The 18,511-nt window shown below is 44.1% G+C and overlaps 1 protein-coding gene and 1 pseudogene across 3 annotated transcripts in view; one reads left to right on the top strand and one right to left on the bottom strand.

The window, feature by feature from the left end:
* LOC144685008 (protein kinase C-binding protein NELL1-like) overlaps nt 1-18,511 on the top strand; it is an 814,339-nt gene that overhangs the window by 96,731 nt on the left and 699,097 nt on the right. The gene's annotated exons all lie outside the window — the stretch shown is intronic.
* LOC144684259 (ATP synthase F(0) complex subunit f, mitochondrial pseudogene) lies at nt 11,395-11,655 on the bottom strand (annotated as a pseudogene).

The following is an 18,511-nucleotide window of genomic DNA, read 5'->3' on the forward strand; positions in this document are numbered from 1 at the left end:
GCAACATCGGGAAGCTCACCCGACATTATCACACGTCATTTTACACATGAACGTGCAGGGCCTCCCCCCCCCACCCCCCCCCCCCACCACACATCAAATGGAAAATTCTGCCCATTGAATCCAAATAAGCTTCACTGCAGACAGTGTGGGTAAGGGAGCATTACATACTACCAGCTTACATGTCTAAAAAGATAGTACTCCTAACTGTCGACTCTCCTAAAAGGATTTATTCAGAAGATTTGCCTCTGTTCCCATATTTTGTACTAGAGCGTAGAAATTAAAAAACGGCGGAGATCCTTGTGTTGTAACTTTCAAAACAAGATCACCGAATGACTAGGTTGAAAGCAGTCTGTCTGTTTTAGGGAGCTGTCCTCAGCTTGGTCATGCAGTACCTGCAAAATGGAACGTGTTTTGCAGGTTTCTACATTTTTACTCCTGTCTGTTTTAACCCCTCCAGTAACTAAGTGGCGCTTGACTTTACGTTTCAAATGATTGTGACATTACACGGCTGTTACGCCTGTCAATCTCACTGTCCTTCCTCCAATATTTCGACTTGAAATATCTTTTGAGTCAGCTAGCTTCCGGTAGTCGAGCTGAGTGTGATGGATGTTTTCTGAATGCTGAAATGCAACTGACAGTGTGCCAGTCATGGGGAACTTGCCTCCTAACATAATGCCTCTTACAGCACTTTAAGCTGCCAACATTAGGGTGTCCGCAGTAGGATTTGACGGCGGCTTGTTTGGCTAGGCGGGGGGATTGGAAAAAAATGTACTGTATGGTTTCAAGAGAAAAAAATAGAATCATTCAGCACGGAAGGAGGCAATTCAGCCCACCATGCCTATTCTGGCTCTCTATAAAGAGCTATCCAATTATTCCCACTCCCTGCTCTTTCCCCATAGCACCACAGATTTTTCCTTTTAATGTCTGCATTCAATTTCATTTTTCAAGTTAGTATTGAATCTGCTTTCAGCTGGTGCATTCGATATCATCATAACTCAAACAGCAAAGGAAAAAAAATCTCTTCATCTTCCACCTGGCATTTTTGACAATTATTTGCTATCTGTGACCCAGGTTTCTGACCCTCCTGCCAATGGAGGCAGTTTCTACTCATTTATTCCATCAAAATTCCACACAATTTTTGGCAGCTCCCTTAAATTTCCTCTTTGCATTCTTTGCCCTAAGGGGCATGATCCCAGCTTTGTTTGTTTGGATTTGGGGGTCTTCATGCATGAATCCCAAAAAGCTAGCTTACAAGTTCAGCAGGTAATAGGTAAGGCAAATGGAATGTTGGCCTTTATTTCAAAGGGAATGGAGTATAAAAATAGGGAAGTCTTGCTAAAACTATACAAGGCACTAGTTAGACCACACCTAGAATACTGTGAACAATTTTGGTCCCCTTATCTAAGTAAAGATATACTGGCATTGGAGGCAGCCCAGAGAAGGTTCACTAGGTTGATGGGTATGGAGGGATTTTCTTATGAGGAGAGGCAGAGTAGGTTGGAGCTGTACTCATTGGAGTTTAGAAAAATGAGAGGCGACCTTATTGAAACATATAAGATTGTTAGGAGTCTTGACAGGGTAGATGCTGAAAGATTGTTGTCCCTTGTGGCAGCGTCTAGGACCAGAGGGCATAATCTCAGGGTAAGGGGTCACCCATTTAAGACAGAGATGAGGAGGAATTTCTTCTCTCAGAGGGTACTGGATCTGTGGAATTCTTTACCATGGAGGGCTATAGATGCTGGGTCATTAGATATATTCAAGGCTGAGATATCATTGACCAGCCACATACGTGACTATGGTGAAACCTTTGTGGCCACGTGCCCTAGTAGAAGATACCTTACCTTACGCACGATACAGATGAATGCATTCAGTGGGTGTTTAAATATGAACAAACAGCTACCCCTGGTCATTAAGAAAGGAAGTAAAGCACTCGCAATGGACAGAAACAATTGCACATTTTGTTTTCTCCTGTCATTTTACCAACCGACCAAAACAAATGTTAAATTAGGTCCGAGAATGAGCATTGAGATCACATGCCCAATGATAATGTCTCTTATTCTTATATTTACCAATCAGAATTGCAGTTTGCCACATTTGGATTTCAAATTTGCCACCTGAAGCCAGTGGCTACCATTTTGGACAACACTGAATTCGGCTCTTAATTACTCATCTTCAATCTGATAGCAAATAACGAAGGTACATTTGCTGTGCTGAATGTCAATGGGAACTGGTGCAAGGTAGTTAAATATTTAACCTTGCATAATGGTTATAGTTTGCTGTTTACATTCCATGGGCTGTCATTATCTCTCTAAATTCAGAGGGTAAACAAGATGGGCTGACACATCCCTTCACGATCTGATTGGTGCGAAAAAAATTTAAAGTAAGCCTCTCTCAAACTCAAGAGAGCTGCCGATAAATCATGTATTCAAGCAATGCCCACAGGATGCTTGTGTTTGAGTTGAGTGTCTTGGTCGATCCCTGGATACCTGGCATAGATATAACATCTGTTGTGTATCAAAACAAATTAGTCCATTTTACATGAGTGACCCTGTTTTTCAGTCTCTACAGTGACAGAGGTAAAGTTGCCATCGACCTGACCCATGGAATAGTACAGCAAAGGAGGAGGCCATTCAGCCCACTGAGTCTGAGCCAACTCTTACAAAGAGCAATCCAGTCACTTCCACTCCCCATTTCCCTACAAGGCTTTCTCCTTCAAAGTTCATATATGATTTTAAACAGCAATAACATGCATTTATATGGTGCCTTTAATGTAGCAGAACAACCCAAGGCGACTCACAGGAGTATTATCAGACAAAATTTGATATCGAGTCACATAAGGAGATATTCAGGAAGTGGCCAAAATCTTGGCCAAAGAGGCAGATTTTAAGGGGAGTCTTAAAAGAGGGGGTGACATAAAGGGAGGGAATTCCAGAGCTTAGGGCCTAGGCAGCAGAATGCGTGGGATTTTAGTGCCTGAATTGAACCACCTGAAAGATGTTTTCCCTTTTCAGCAATAAAGGAAACATGCTCATACCAAACTTGAAAAGTTACTATAGTTCCATGCCATGCTCTTTGTTGGCCTATGCAGGATATACAATTGTTTTTGGGTTTTGCGGCACTAGCTCAGATCTGTGCTTCACGTGCCTCACTTGTATTACTGGAATGAATCAATTTTTTTTCCACAAATGACATTCTCTTCCCTGTCTGAGTACTTACTTTGACCAGCCTTCTCCTTGTACCTGTGCCTGCTTACCTGACCATAACAGCAATAACTGGATTTAACTCACACTGTCACATTGTTCTGGAAAGAAATAAGAGAAGCTTGTTGAGTCTGATCCTTAAAACACAACTCACAGATCAAGCCACAACCATATATTGTATTTGTATAGTACCTTTAATGTAATAAAACATCTCCGGTTTTAAATAAGAGGAGCCCTCTGACTATAATCCTTAAGGTGCAACTGACAGTATAGATCAAATCACAACCACAGCTTGTGTTTATATAGTACCTTTAATATAATAAAACAGCCCAAAATGTTTGATAGAGGCATCATAAAGCAAAATATGACACCGAGCCACGAAAGGAGATATTGGGTCATGTGACAAAAAGCTTGGACAAAGAAATAGGTTTTAAGGCGTACCTTAAAGGAGGGAAAGTGAGGTAGAGAGGTGGAGAAGTTTAGGGAGGGAATTCCAGAGCTTGGGGCCTAGGCAAAGAAGGCCACCAATGGTGGTGATTAAAATCGGGGATGCTCAAGAGGACTAAATTAGATGAGCGCAGATACCTTGGTGGGTGGGGGGGGTTACAGGTCTGAGGAGACCGTGGAGATGGGGAGGGGTGAGGCCATGGAAGGATTTGAAAATAAGGATGAGAATTTTAAAAATCAAGGCATTGTTTAATCAGGAGCCAGTGTAGGTCAGCAAGCACATTATTTATTCAGCATTTGGTTGTGCCTGTTGCGCAGTGTATGGGTTAATCCTGTCACATTTCACACATTTTATTTCCATTCAAGAGGAAGATGACTAGGTGAGGCACAGTGGGATTGGATATTTTCCATTTTTAGCTTTTAAATTGGCTGGTTGCTGTTGGGTGCCTTTCAATAGCAGGTAAAAGGGCAGCATATCTTGTATCAAGCTCTCCGGAGGCAACTGCCAGACAACTCCGGGTCCAGGGATCTAATTAGTCCCAGCTTCAGTCTAAAGAAGTGAACAGTGTGCTGGTTTAATTTTTATTTATTTTAATTCAAGTTACTGTTTGCCTTTGAATTAAGATTTCTCTTAGGTTTTTGTTTTCATGCTATGGGAAACCTAAATAGGCTCCCAAGCTGTGTCTTGCTTTACGCTGTCTGCTCCTGTTAATCTCCAGCAACTCCCTTAAAACCACTGAAGGAAAATCTGGCTTTGCGGACCTTGCATAGTTTTGGCAAAAGTGAGACGTGTGCCTTGAGTTTCCATGGAGATAGAATGACACTCCCATTATGAAAATGGCTTTATCTGTGTAGCATTTTGCTATTTTTATTTTAGTATTAATATTAGTGATTATATAAAATAAAATGGATAGGCAGGAAATTTTGAGGCCTCCTCCTGCTGGAAACAGGATGGTAGTGCCCCAAAAATCACGGGGCAGAATGTTTCCCTCGTCGGGCGGGCTCAGTGGGGGGTGGGGGGTGGGTGGGAGCGGCCGGGAAGCTGACCACTGTCCGCGATTGGGGCTGGACTGTGATTTGACACTGGCTGGCCAGTTAAAGCCCGCCCAGCGTGGAATGCATGCTTCAGCACTGCCTTTGGGGGGGCTGGGTGAGGAGGAGGGCCATAAGACCTTAAGAACATAAGATGTAGGAGCTGAAGTAGGCCATTCAGCCCATCGAGTCTACTCTGCCGTTCAGTGAGATCATGGCTGATCTGATGATCTTCAACTCCACTTTCCTGCCTTCGCCCCATAACCATTGATTCCCTTACTGATTAAAAATATGTCTATCTCAGCCTTGAATATACTTAACAACCCAGCCTCTATAGCCCTCTGTGGTAAAGAATTCCATAGATTGACTACCCGCTGAGAGAATAAATTCCTCCTCATCTCGATCTTAAATGGGTGACCCGTTACTCTGAGATTATGCCCTCTGGTCCTAGACTCTCCCACAAGGGAAAACAATCTCTCAGCATCTACCCTGTCAATTTCCCCTAAGAATCTTATATGTTTCAATAAGGTTGCCTCTCATTCTTCTAAACTCCAATGAGTACAGGCCCAACCTACTCAACCTCTCCTCATAAGAAAGTCCCTCCATTCCCAGAATCAACCTAGACTTCTCTAGACTGCCTGCAACGCTAGTATATCTTTCCTTAGATAAAGGGCCAAAATTATTCACAGTATTCTAGGTGTGAACTAACTAGTGCCTTGTACAGTTTTAGCAAGACTTCCCTATTTTTATACTCCATTCCCTTTGAAATAAAGGCCAACATTCCATTTGCCTTCCCTATTACCTGCTGAACTTGTATGTTAGCTTTTTGGGATTCATGCACAAGGACTCCCAAATCCTTCTGTGCAGCAGCTTTCTGCAGTCTTTCTCCATTTAAATAATATTCAGCTCCTCTATTCTTCCTGCCAAAGTGCATAACCTCACATTTTCCCACATTATATTCCATCTGCCAAGTTTTTGCCCACTCACTTAACCTGTCTATATTCCTCTGTAGACTCTTTGGCCAGAATTTTCCTGTCGGCGATTTGGGGGCGGGGCCCGCTCGCCAACGGGAAAATTACGCAGGATGACGTTGGGAGGAACCCCCGACATCATCCCGGTCACTTTAAATTTTCAGGAAGGCGGGCGGACAGCGAAATCAGCTGTCCGCCCGCCAACCTGTCAATGGCCAATTGAGGCCATTGACAGGGTACTTAAAGTCATTAAAGACCTGCCCGTCCAACCTTAAGGCTGGCGGGCAGGCCAGGAGCCCCAGCGGGCTTCTGATAATACATGAAACCTCATCCACTGGCGGAATGAGGTTTCATGTTCCTTTTTAAAAACTTTAATAAATGTAATGTCATATTTATTAACATGTCCCATCTCGTGTGACATTGTCACATGAGGGGGACATGTTAATAATATTTTTATTTTTCTATTTTTTAAGTTTTTTAGACTGTCACTAATCTCTCTGAGACAGCTGGGGATTCCCTCCACTCCACGCACAGGAAGCGCATAGTGCTTCCTGTCGGGCAGGCCGCTGGGCGGGTCTTAATTGGCCTGCCCACTCAAAATGGCGCAGGCCCCGTTTTGGCGGCAGGGGTCGGCTGTCCGCCTGCCGCCGAGCCGGTGGGGCCCACACACCCACCAAGGGCAAAATTCTGCCCTTTGTGTCATCCTCAACACTTGCCTTCACAGTTATTTTTGTGCATTCCGCAAACTTGGCGACAGTACATTCACTTCCCTTGTCTAAATCATTAATATATATTGTAAATAATTGAGGCCTCAGCACTGATCCCTGTGGCACTCCACTAGTTATAGGTTACCACCCTGAAAATGCCCCCCTTATCCTAATTCTCTGACTTCTATTAGTTAGCTAATCCTCTATTCATGTTATTATACTACCCCCAACGCCATGGGCTCTTATCCTATTAAGTAGCCTCATGTGCGGTACCTTATCGAAAGCCTTTTGGAAATCCAAATATATTACATCTACTGATTCCCTTCTATCTATCCTGCTTGTTACCTCCTCAAAGAATTCTAATAAATTTGTTAGACATAATTTCTCCTTCATAAAGCCATGCTGACTCTGATTAGATTATGTATTTCTAAATGCTCTGCTATTACATCCTTTATAATAGACTCCAATGTTTTCCCAATGACAGATGTTAAGCTAACTGGCCTATAGTGATGTGTTTTTTGTCCCCCTCCCTTTTTGAGTAAGGGTGTTACATTGGCCATTCTCCTATCCTCTGGGACTTTTCCTGAATCAAAGGATTCTTGGAAGATTACTCCACTATCTCTGTAGCTACTTCCTTTAATATCCTAGGATGCAACCCATCAGGTCCAGGGGACTTATCGGCCTTTAGCCCAATTAGTTTCCCGAGTACCTTTTCTCTGGTGATAGTTATTGTATTTATTTGCTCCCCCACTTTTGCCCCTTGATTATTTAGTAGTTTGGAAAGCTTTGCATCTTCTACCGTGAAGACTGAAGCAAAATATTTATTCAACTCCTCTGCTATTTCTTGGTTCCCCATAATTATTTCCCCAGCCTCATTCTCTAAGGGGCCTATGTTCACTTTGGCCTCTCTCTTCCTTTTTATATATTTAAAGAAGCTCTTACTGTCTTTTTTATATTACTTGCTAGTTTACCCTCAAAATTTATTTTCTCCCTCTTTATTATTTTGTCAGTCATCTTTTGTTGGTTTTTAAAACTTTCCCAATCCTCTGGCTCACCACTAATCTTTGCCACATTGTATGTTTTTTCTTTCAATTTGATACTGCCCTTAATTTCCTTGGTTAACCAGGGTTGATTTATCCCTTTCCTTGAATCCTTCTTCCTCACTGGGATATATCTTTGTTGAGAGTCGTGAACTATTTTCTTGAACATCTGCCATTGTTCGTCAACCGTCTTTTCTGCTAAACTGCGCGCGGGTGTGTGCTGGAAAAGCTCCCTGAGGTACAGAGCTGCCCCAGGGAGATGAAGATATGAAAAATTAAAAATAAAGAATTTTACGAATTTTAAAAAACATGTCCCCTTGTGTGACTGTCACATGAGCAGGGACATGTTAGAAATTAGTATGAAATTTTTTTTTTTTAAATGACGGGTTGAAACCTTACCCTGCACATGGATGAGGTTTCGCAAAAAAACGTAAAGGCCGCTTGGGTCTTTTCGCCTGGCTGCCAACCGTGAGGTTGGACGGGCAGCGAAAAATTAAAATCAGTTGGATTGTTAATGGCCTTAATAGGTCTTTTGATTGTTGGCGGGCGGGCTGCCAACTCTCACGCTGACTGAAACATTGTGCGAGCGCATGATGACATCGGGACGCTCTCCAGACGTCATTGCGTGTCACTTTATGCTCGTTTGGGTCGGGCATGCGCCCACCCGATGAGCGAAAAATTGTGCCCCATAGTGACTGACTAACCACCCCACTCTCGGGGAAGAATTTTCCATGCTTGCTGGCGTTGGGTGTCATGGCGAGCATGAGTGGACAATACAGCGGGAAGGCCAAAAATCAGTTTCACGGGCCAGGATTTTCCCGTCGGCGAGCGGGGAGGGTGGGTGCCCGCTCCCCGACGCATAAACTGACGCGTGGTGATGTCAGGCGGAACTCCCCACGTCACCGCGTCCCATTTAAATTTTCAGGTAGGCGGGGGCTCAGCAAAATCAATTGTGCGCCCGCCGACCTGTCAATGGCCAATTGAGGTCATTGACAGAGCCATTTAAGTAATTAATGGACCTGACCATCCAACCTTAAGGTTGGCGGGCAGGCCAGGAGCCCTGGCGGGAACTAGAAAAACATGAAACCTCATCCACGGGTTTCATGTAGGTTTTAAAAAATTTAATTAAAGTGTTTTTAAAAGTTATGGGCCTGTCCCAACTCGTGACAGTGTCACATGAGGGAACATATCAGGGGATTTTTTTTTCTCTATTTTTAATTTTTTTTTACATGCAGCCGACCTCCCTGAGGCAGCACTTAGCCTCAGGGAGATGAGTGCGCTCTTTCGTGCACATATGCGAAAGAGCGCACTGTCGGCTGAAGGATTCCCCCCGCTGCCTGCACAGGGAGTGCATAGTGCTTCCATGCGGACGTCATGCTGGGCGGTAATATGGTGGCGCGTCCCCAATAGGCTGCGCTGATCAGAGATGCACCTCCGCGCGCCCACTCTTCAACTTCCCCTCTCAACAGGGCGGGGGGTAAATTCTGCCCGCGATGTTGTGAAACCAGTTCACGATCGTCCGCTCCACCTGTCAATGGCAGGCTGTGTTTCCACCACCAGATGTTGGGAACATCGTTTTCATACATCTGCATATAATTATAATCCCTGCCCGCCGGAATCATCCCCCCACACTGGATCCTCCAGGCACGTTGGCGTGATTGCACGCCAATGTGTTTCACAACTGCACATAAGCAACGTGCACCTGGGGAGCTACACTTCACTTGGGACTTTGAGGTTTGTTTGCCCACCTTGCCTTGGGCAGCACTTGTGGTCATCAGCGCCAGGCTTCACAGGCAGCACAACATCACTTTAGGGGGTGCTCGTGAGTAGGTCTCTACCTACCAGACCAGCCGTAAGGCGGGGGTGGCTTTTCAATGGCTGCAGGGCTAGGGCTGGTTGGGAAAGGGGGAGAAGTGGCCTCAGGCAAGAGGAGAGGCTGCAGGGCAAGGGTTGTACTGGGGAAGAGGGGTATCCCAAGGTGTGTGTGGGGGAACATGTTGACCTGTGCAAGTGGGGGCGGGGCAGGGGGGATGTTGGGGGCAATGGCATAGTGTTATTGTCGCTTGACTAGTAGTCCAGAAACCCAGGGTAATGCTCTGGGGACCTGGGTTCGAATCCTGCCACGGCAGATGGTGGAATTTGAATTCAATAAAAATCTGGAATTAAAAGTCTAATGATAACCATGAAACCATTGTCAATTGTTGTAAAAACCCATCTGGTTCACTAATCTGTCATCCTTACCTGGTCTGGCCTACATGTGACTCCAGGCCCACAGCAATGTGGTTGACTCTTAACTGCCTGTCAGTTCAAGGGCAATTAGGGATTGGCAATACCCTAGCCAGCGATGCCCACATCCCATGAATGAATAAAAAAAGAAGTGGCCTCAAGATGGTGCGGGCTGAGGAGGCCTGCCAGTGAGATGGCACGTTTCCTGTGGCTCCATCATTAATGAGGTGGGAAGCGAATGATATGGTGTGAAAGGCTGCCATTGCGGCTGGTGGGTAAAATGTCCTTTTTCCCACCCCTACTGCACATAGTGCAAATCTGGGATGATTCTGCCTTTGCTGTTGCATGGCTGTTATGATCTAAAGCCAGCAGTCGGAGTGAAGAAGGCGAATGGAATGCTATCCTTTATTATGAGAGGAATTCAACATAAAAGTAAGGTGTGTCATGCTTTAGTTAGACAGGACATTGGTGAGATGGCATCTCGAATACTGTGTGCACTTTTAGTCTCCTTATTTAAGGAAGGATGTAAATGCGTTGGAGGCAGTTCAGAGGAGGTTTACGAGATTGATACCTGGAATGAGTGGGTTGCCTTAAGAGGAAAGGTTGGACAGATTGGGCTTGTTTCCATTGGAGTTTAGAAGAGTGAGGGGTAACTCGATTGAAGTATATTAAATCCTGAATGGTCTTGACAAGGTGGACATGGAAAGGATGTTTCCTCTTGTGGTGTTTCCCAAACTAGGGGGCACTGTTTTAAAATTAGGAGTTGCCCTTATAGGACAGAGATGAGGAGGAATCTTTTCTCTGAGGGTTGTGCGGCTTTGGAACTCTCTGCCTCAGAAGGCAGTGGAAGTGGGGTCACTGAGTATTTTTCAGGCAGAGGTAGATAGATTCTTGTTAGGCAAGGAAATCAAAGTCCATCAAAGGTAGATTTGAAAGTAGAATTCAAAACACAAACAAATCAGCTGTGATCTTATTGAATAGCAGAGCAGGCTCGAGGGGCCGAATGGCCTACTTCTGCTTCTATTTCATATGTTTGTATGAGTGTCCACATTAACTGGGCCTCAGGCCTTTTAATATGCAAACCGGTGCCTACCTTGCTAAGCAATTTGTTAAGGTCAACCTGTTCATCAGAAAGGGTCTCCACCATCCTGAATATCTGGATTATGGTGGATTTAGAGGTCAGGTCAACTGCAATTGTGAACCTTTTTCCTATCCCTCCTTGCATTTCCCTTTGACCCTCCTTCGGTTGTCTTTGCCAGGCCCTCCAATGGAAGACCTTCTTAAAAAGTAGGACAAAAATCTCACATGAGTGATTCGGTGCAGCTACCTGACACTGAACTCAGTGATAGAACCGTTTGCCAGCTGGTTGCTCTCCTGGCCTGCTTGCTGCTATTGCCAACTCAACATGACCTTTTAAACGCTACAGTCAAATCTCTAATCACCTCCGGCCGTGTGACTCCCATTTTACATGGGACTAGCAGTCAAGATCCTCCAATGTAAATGAGCTGATCCAGGACATCCGGCAGGTTTCAGCTCTGGCGTCTGCGAGTCTGGGGCATCCCACTACGTGGAATCTTGGTCCAATCTCTGCAGTTTAATCGTGAATTTGTTATCCTGGCTGTGGCCTGAAGCTAAGGTGGGATTGAAACACACTTTTTATTTATTTATTACACTGGTCCTAATTTTATTTTCCATCATCCTAACTCAAACACTCGTTTCTTTAAAATACCATAAATACAGCGAGCGGGATGATCTGGAATTCAGCAGTGGTTCAGTGATACTTCCTCCAATGCTTGTGCTTTAGGTCATTGTACTCCCAGGTGTAACTGTTAAGAATGTAACTAGCCAGCGACGTGGCGACACCACAGGTCCCACCTCGCTTCACGTTAATGTACTTGTTGTGATACTGGTTATGGCCTTGGCGCGATGCCACTAGAATGCTGTTGGACATAAAATCTCGTGCAGCAATCCATCGTGACAGCTTCACATCCATCAGACACTTCTCCATAACTAGGACCGGCCTGTCCGCCATCTTCAACTGCACTCTGCAGAATGGAAATAAATTGGAGGGTGGTTCACTCTGTGGCATGTGTACCTGGTGACTGGTTATAAATCCTAGGAGGCTGATATCAGCCTCACATAGAGAAAGATAAGGTGGAAGAAAATAAAGAGGGAGAGAAGTAAATAAAAATAGTACATTATAATGCAGCAAATGATCATTAAAATTTTAGATGGCTTCCATTTTAATACAGAGGACTCATAATACACTGCTGAGTGTTTACAAAACTCGGGCTCATTAAACCAACATGCTGGAGGGAATGTGTGATGATGATCATGATGGATTGTGTGAGTGTGGGGCCATGAGCTTCCTTAAAGGGATAAGAGGGGTTATTATTTGTGCAGTTCAGCCCAAGGGATATGTCAAAGTTAAGTTATCTTTTTAGCAACCCGTTGCTCTCCTTTCCTGCAGCATGGGCTTCTGTTGCAGATGGTGGCAACCCTCCCCCAGCAGCTCTGATCAGCCGAGGGGGACTAGGGTAGTTGGTGGAACTCTGGCACGTTCCCAAGGGCGGAAGTCCAACTTGTCCTGATAGGCCTCGATCTGTCAGAGGGATCAATTACTTTAATTTCAGTTATAATTTCCAGTTGGCAATGTGGGCAAGAGGCCACGGCCGGGAAACTATGGCCAGCCCACGGGTCAAGAAAGAGGTGGGACCTGTGATTAATCAAGTGAGGAACCTCTCTGCCCACGCCAGTCAGTGTGGCTGGGCCACAGCTTTAGCTGCTGGCTGTTCCATGGACGGGTTGCCCTTCCATGATCACGGTAGCTGTGGCGTTACTAAGTATGAAAAATGCTGACCTATACTTGTGAAGGTGCCTCCATGTTGAAGCGGTCTCTCTCCACCACAAATTGGCACTCCCACCTTAGCTGGTGGGGCTGTTGAGGGCCTCCCATTGGCTCTCCAGTTTCATGAACTTGCCTGTCATCCTTAATTGGATGGCGAGCCTGCTCCCTGCCATTCGTCGGCTTGGCCCTTTAAAATTCTGGGTGGACTTTTGTGGCACATGCCATGCAGGGTCAAGACACGGAACAGGTACTGACTTCGGGCTCCTGACCCTGCACTGCAAGTCCAACCCCATAAATCCAAACTTATTCACAATTGTCTGTTATTACCCAGAATATTTGAGATGAACAAGAAATAACACTCTCCTCTTCATTCAGTTACCTTATGAGCTTGATGATTGGATTTGTGAGCATGAATATTTATCTATTACCTATTGCCTGGACCTTGGCACCTACAGGTCTCAAGCACACTTCTGTCAATGCTGTGGCTGATTCCTGTTTCCAATTTAAATAAGTCTCGGTGGGCTTATGTCTTCTTTGTGTCTCACATAATCAATCTTTCTCATTTTACCTTTCTCCCTCTCTCTCTCTCTCTCTTTCTCTGCCTCTCTGTCAATCTCTCCCTCTTTCTCTGCCTTTCTCTGTCTCTCTCCCCCTCTCTCAGCCTCTCTTTCTCTCTTTCATGTCCACTCTCCTCTCTCACTTCCCCTTCCTTCTGCTTCCTCTTGTTTAATCCCTCATCCTTCGCTCTCACACCCCTTTCTCTCCCTTTATTCTCTCTCTTTTCTCTTGTGCTTTCTTCCTCTCTCACTCGCTCACTCATGCATGCTTTCCTCTCTCTCTCCCTCTTGCATTTCTCCCTCTCTCTCTCTTGGTGTCAGCCTGAGCACTCAGACCTAGGTTGATATTCCAGTGCAGTAATGAGGGAGTGCTGCACTGTCAGAGGTGCCATTTTTCAGATGAGGCTTTAAACCGAGACCCTGTCTTCCCTCTCAAGTGAACATAAAGGAACCTATGGTGCTATTGCAAAGAAGAGCAAGTGAATCACCCCGGTGTCCTGGCCAATGTTTATCCCTCATCAAAACAGCTTCCTCATCAAAACACTCTTCAAACCCCTTGGTTATTATCATATTGCTGTTTTAAGAACTTGTTTGGCTGCCACGTTTCCTACATTACAACAGTGTCTACACTTTGAAAGTATGTTATCGGTTGCAAATTGCTTTGGGATGTCATAAAAGGCGCTATATAAATGCATGTTTGCCCTAGAAGGAAAACCAGTTTAAAATTGTAAAATCCCAGTAAAAGTCAGTAATACTGGCACCAGGAATGCCGGAGGTACATTTTAAAATATACATGCCAGTTCAGGCAAGTTTTATTGGTTTTTCCTTTTGGGGATCTTTCTTCTCCCCTTGTGTGCTTTCTCAGGGAATTATATTGCTGTTTCTTCACTGTCATTGGATCAAAATCCTGGGGATCCCTTTCTAACAGCTCTGCGGGTGCACCTACACCACATGGACTGCAGTGTTTCAAGAAGGCGGCTCACCACTGCCTTCTGCATGGCAATTAAGGATGGGCAATGAATTCTGGCCATGCCAGCAACACTCATGTTCCAAGACCAAATTAAAAAAAAAACCTTCTCCAGTAGTAGCAATGGCCCATAGTTTGCTTTCAAAATAATGGTGAGGCTATTGGCACTAATCGTTATTTAAGCACAAATGGTCCAGAGACACCAGGCGAGGGCAGATGCATGGTTAAATGGGGATATCAAAATATCTCTGTCTGAAATGCATTGCTTCACTGTCTTGCTGTGCTTACTCACCATTAAATGCATTGAATAGTGTGAGATTGCTGTACTTGCACGGTAGATGTGAACTTAACTAGCCACACAAAGTTAAGTCATGTCCATGTTAGTTTCTGGCACTGAAATTAACTATGACAAAGGTGGAGTTTTATTCCTTCAGGTTTAATTGTTGCGATTTAAAAAATTTATAATTTCAATTATTTAACATTTTACTTTCCTTACCCTCTCTTTACGCTTTCTCTTAATCCAGTCTTTCTTTTCCACTTAATTTCTCTTTCTCTGCTTGATTTGACATTGAATTCACCCACTCTAATTTACCCTCTCTCCTCAGTTCTTGTGCTGTCACTTTCACAATCCTTCAATCTGATTGGTTAAGGAGTTACAGTTAGTTACCCTGTTCACTCAGATCAAAGATGCTTTGTTTCCCTTGCTGCAACTTTATCAGCCCTCGCTTTCGGCAACCTGGCATTCAAAAATTTGCAACGCCTAAATGTGCAAGCCCAACAAAAGCTGTGCACTGTCCGATGCCCTGCCACAGCAAATTATGGTCTAATATTGCCCTTCAGTTAGAAGCTTGTGGGTTCAAGCTCCACTCCAACATTTGAGACATAGGCCAGGATTTCTCCTATGGCTGGTGGGCTGGGCGGGAACGGGCGGGGGGTGGGCGCGAAGCCAATCGCTGCCTGCAAACGGCTCCATGCCGCCATTTTATGCGGGTGGGCCATTTAAGGGCTGCCCCGTGTAATACGCAGTCGGTAACGCTCAGCGCTGCCTGTGCAGGCGCGGGGAGGAGGGAGAGTCAGGGCCAGCGCTCTTTCACGTGATCTCTCTGAGGCACGGAGCTACCTCAGGGAGGTTGAATGTGTATTAAAATAAATAAAGAATTGATTTAAAAATCTATTTGAACATGTCCCCTCATGTCCCCACTCACGTGACACAGGCACATGTGTTGTGGTCACTTTGACAAACGGACCACAGGAGTCTCAGGTACAGGTCACGATCGTTTATTCGAGCAATTGCAAGGAGAGAATCATCTCAATGCAGCTTGAGACAGTACTCTGCTAAACTACAAGTGTTCAACATATTTATACATTATTGGTCATGTACTAGAATAGTTTCCAGATTTTGATCTCGTCAATATATAGGTTTACATTAAACAGACATCTCTGGTAACAGGTACATGCATTGTACATCCCTATTTTTCACCCAGGCAGAGACCTTCCCTCCTATCTAAGCTGGGACCATCTGTTCTTCCCTTATCTGTTGAAGAGCATACTTAATCCTAGTTGTTATTGCCAATGCTCTGACTGCAGTCCGGCTCCCAAGGCCTTTCTGTTGTTTTCAGGCCCTAAGGCTGTGCAAGGTTCATCTGGTAACCTTTAACTGCCAATGTGCTTGGAGATTTTAAGTAATTCATTCCCTTTCAATAAGTTATTACTGTACCCCTATATTCCCTCTAATAATTACTGTATCCCTTTATTTCCCCCAACAACATGTTTTTATATTTATGAAAATTAATTAATTAATTTAATAATAGCTTCAGGAGACCTCATCCCGCTCGTGGATGAGGTTTCTTGAAAAAATGTGAAGGCTGCTTGGGCTTTCCACCCGCCTGCCAACCTTAAGGTTGGATGGACAGTGTTCTCAAGTGGCTCAATTGATTTCTTAATGGCCTTAATAGGGAGTCGGCTGCAGGCTTGCCGAACGAAATATCGCAATGACGTGGGGATGCACGCCCGACGTCATCGCGCATCATTTTACGTGTTGGCATGTCGGGACCGCCCCTGCATGCCGACCGGAAAATTCTGCCCATAGTCTAGGCTGAGACTTCAGTGCAGCACTGAAAAGAACTTTCCCAGTGCATGGCCAATATTTATCTCAATTAACACCACTACAAGCAGATTGATGTGACATTCATCTTATTGCTGTTTGTGTGACCTTGTATGCAAATGGCTGATGTTCTTGCCAACAAAATACCAGTGATTACACTTCAAGGGTAATTCATCGGTAATAAAGCACTGTGGATGTGAAAGGCAATATATAAATGTCACTTTGTTTGCTTGCATCCTCTCTGTTTGTCTCTTTGTCTTGTAGTTCTCTCTCTGGTCCCATGTTGTGTTCCTTTTTCCTAGCTCCTATTTTTACCAAAGTTCAAACTGTGTTTTTTAATTCCTATTGAGTTCAATTGCCACCTAAGCACACAAATTGGTAAAAGTGGGAACATGCTGTCCTATAACGTTGGAGCATAAGAATCCAATTGCACTGCTATCTGTTTGATGTATTACTGTAATGACAGTGATGTGTAATAGTGTTCTGAATGAATAGTGCTGTGCAATCTGTTTTTCCCTGAAACAAGTCCTTAGCTGACCTTGATAAAACCAGTTAAAGCTGTAGCTGGACCCACTCTCCTTCATGTGCCCACCTCGGATTTCCAACATGATCCTGATTGTGTGCTGCTACCTATGTATCACTTTTCTTCTTGTGTTCATTTCTCCGATTTGCCCGTTTTGGAAAGGTCTGTGTTTTCTGTGGTAAGCATACATTGAACTTCAGATTGCATTTGTATTAATTTATAATAAACCCTTAAAACAAAAACACAGAATTTTGTAGGCCTGGAAGTTTGGAAAGGCCTTTTCTTGCTTGTCGAGTAGATGAGCATCTAAATCAACCAAAACGAGAGAGCACACTTAAGAACAAGCCTTTCCAATCCACTAGACCCCTATGGTTGAAACGGACATGTTATGACGTGGCAGGTGATGTGTGCCAAGCGGATCAAATCCACAAGGGAAACTTGGCCACGCTATCATAACAGTTTTGCAATTTGTATTTATTATGAGAAGATTTGGGCACTGAATTCAGAAGTCATGTGTCCGCTAACACCTTTAGAGATTTTAACAATTAAATTAACACATTTATTAACAAAATAAAAGATTTAAAGCACATACATAAGATTACAGTTACTTAATACCATAACAAATCCCAAAATCCCTAATTAACCTGGCTCCCAACTATACACCCCCTTCAAGGCACCAGTCCAAAATAGATTTTAAATTTAAATAGCAAGCCAGCAAATTTACCACATCAGCCACTCAACAGTGGAATTCCAAAGGCTATCCTCCAACTTTAGCGACTGGACACAGCAGACTTTTGCAGACATGACTGGAGGCTTCCCTGAGGCTGTTTCATGCTCTCTTGATAGTTCTTATATGGCCCCCCAACGTCACCTTCCTTCCTTCTTTATATATGTTTCTCTCTCTTTAATCTATAAATTCCATTGCTCCATATGCCGTTGGAAAAGTACTTTTCCCATAATATAAAAATTTTTCATGTTGCCAATATGGTCAGTATCTTTTGGGAAGAATACACATAATAACCTTGCCGTATTTATCTTGTTAGTTGTAAACATTCTACCATCCCTTTGAAACCCAAGTAACTCCTTCACTTACCTAAAAATGCAAATTTTCTTCACACCAGACATGCTAAGACCTCATCCATGTTTACTCATTAGCATTTCAAATGCCTTTTACCCGTAACTTCTTCCGATAATTGCAAGCTTGCAGACTATCTGACTCCAATTTAATTAAATTACACAGAGCCACACATACCCACACCCATAAACCTACTTTACAATAAGCCACATTATTATTATGAAAATTATTGTAGTTTTGTGACAATAAGAAATATAGTAGAACACATAAGCATGAATACAAACTTTCATTGGGACTTCTGGGCTACATGTGGTTTCCTAGGTGTGGTTTGGACATTGCAGACTTCTAACATCAGTTTGGCATTTAACTAATCCCAAGGAAGTGTTCAGTCGCAAGATGGCGTCAGGGCTCAGCTGGTAGCACTCTCACCTCTGACTCAGAAAGTTGGAGGTTCAAGCCCCACTCATGGACTTGAGCACAAAACTCTAGGCTGACACTCCAGTGTAGTACTGAGGGAGTGCTGCCCTGTTGGCGGTGCTGTTTTCCAGGTGAGTGGCCCCAGCTGTTCTGTCAGGTAGGTGTAAGAAATCCAGTGACACTATTTGAATAACAGAAGGGGTTATTCTCCTTGCTGTCTTGGCCAATAGTTATCTCAAGCATCGTCACCAAAACAGATTATTTGGTCATTATCATACTGATGTTGTGAGAGCTTGCTGTGCAGACGTTGGCTGCCACATTTTCTACATTAGGACAGTGACTACACTTAAAAAACCCTTCATTGATTGTTAAAGCACTTTGGGAAATCCTATGGTTG

Source organism: Cetorhinus maximus, chromosome 9 (genome assembly GCF_964194155.1).
Source record: "Cetorhinus maximus chromosome 9, sCetMax3.hap1.1, whole genome shotgun sequence".
Taxonomy (NCBI): Eukaryota; Metazoa; Chordata; class Chondrichthyes; order Lamniformes; family Cetorhinidae; genus Cetorhinus; species Cetorhinus maximus.